Raw genomic sequence first — 1,195 nt, forward strand, 5'->3', positions numbered from 1 at the left:
ATCCCATGGATGGCCAAGAGAACAAACAGGTATGTCTTGGAGAGGGTGTAGCAACAGTCGTCTTTGGAGGCAAGAATGATGAGGCTTCGCCTCACATACTTTGGGCACATTGCTAGGAGGGGCTGTTCCTTGGAGAGGGATGCTAGGAAGGGTCGGGGGTTGGTGAAGGAGAGTAGGACCCTTGACTGAATAGAAAGACACAGTAACTTCCTCAATGAGTTCTTGTGTGTCAGTAAGTGTGAGGATGGCACAGGATAGTATAGAGTTCAGATCTTTTGTCCATAAGGTCGCTATGAGTCATACTCAACTCAACAGCACCTGGCAACAACAATTATGCTCCCAGCGAGCTCTGGTGGTCTTGTGGTCTGAAGCTGTTACCAACTCTCGAAGGTGTGCAGTTAGAATCTACCAAGTGCTCTGGAGGAAAAAGACAAGAAATCTTATTCCAGGCGATTGTATTGCTTTTAAAAACCTACTGGAGGGTTATGAGTTGATTCCAACTTGATGGTACAAAATAATAATTATCCTCCCAAATCTAATCTGTCCCAAATGCTTGCTGTGCATTAGAATTGACTCAGTGCTAACAGATTTATTATTGGTTTTATTATGTCTCACATTATTCCCTAAAAGGGTATACTTATCTAAAGGATGGCATTTTAACTTTGTGTAAATTTCTATCTCTATGTACATCCTTTCTACAATTTAACTCTATGAGACCATGTTTTGTACACAATAGTCCTTAAAATATGCTTTGAATGTTTTATTCAGTTAATGTAACACTGTTTTTTATTAATTTTAATGAAAGTTTACAGAGACTTAGGGTTTCCAGTCATTGACTGTTGCACTTTTCTCCCTGTCCACCCCTCCTCCCCAATTTGCTCTTCTTTTCTTTGACATGTAAAAGAAAAATTCTTTCGTTGTTATACAATCCCTCCCCCCAAGTCCACTCCACTATGCAACCTTCTTTCTGGACTTCTGTCATGACAATAATACCTAATCATATATCCATTTTAAACAGTTCTCTCCCTCATCTGTTTCAATGCAGTACGCATTATTTATCCCCTCTTTCCCAGTCTTCCCCCAACCCCAATGTCAGTCCTCTCTTTTACCAGTGACATTAGGCAGTATTTGTCTTTTTTTGTGCCTGAGATATTTCACTCAGCATAATGTCCTCCAACATCACCCATTTTGTATA

This window comes from Elephantulus edwardii, unplaced genomic scaffold, assembly GCF_000299155.1.
Source record: "Elephantulus edwardii isolate Elephantulus edwardi_28Jun2011 unplaced genomic scaffold, EleEdw1.0 scaffold00516, whole genome shotgun sequence".
NCBI classification, from domain to species: domain Eukaryota; kingdom Metazoa; phylum Chordata; class Mammalia; order Macroscelidea; family Macroscelididae; genus Elephantulus; species Elephantulus edwardii.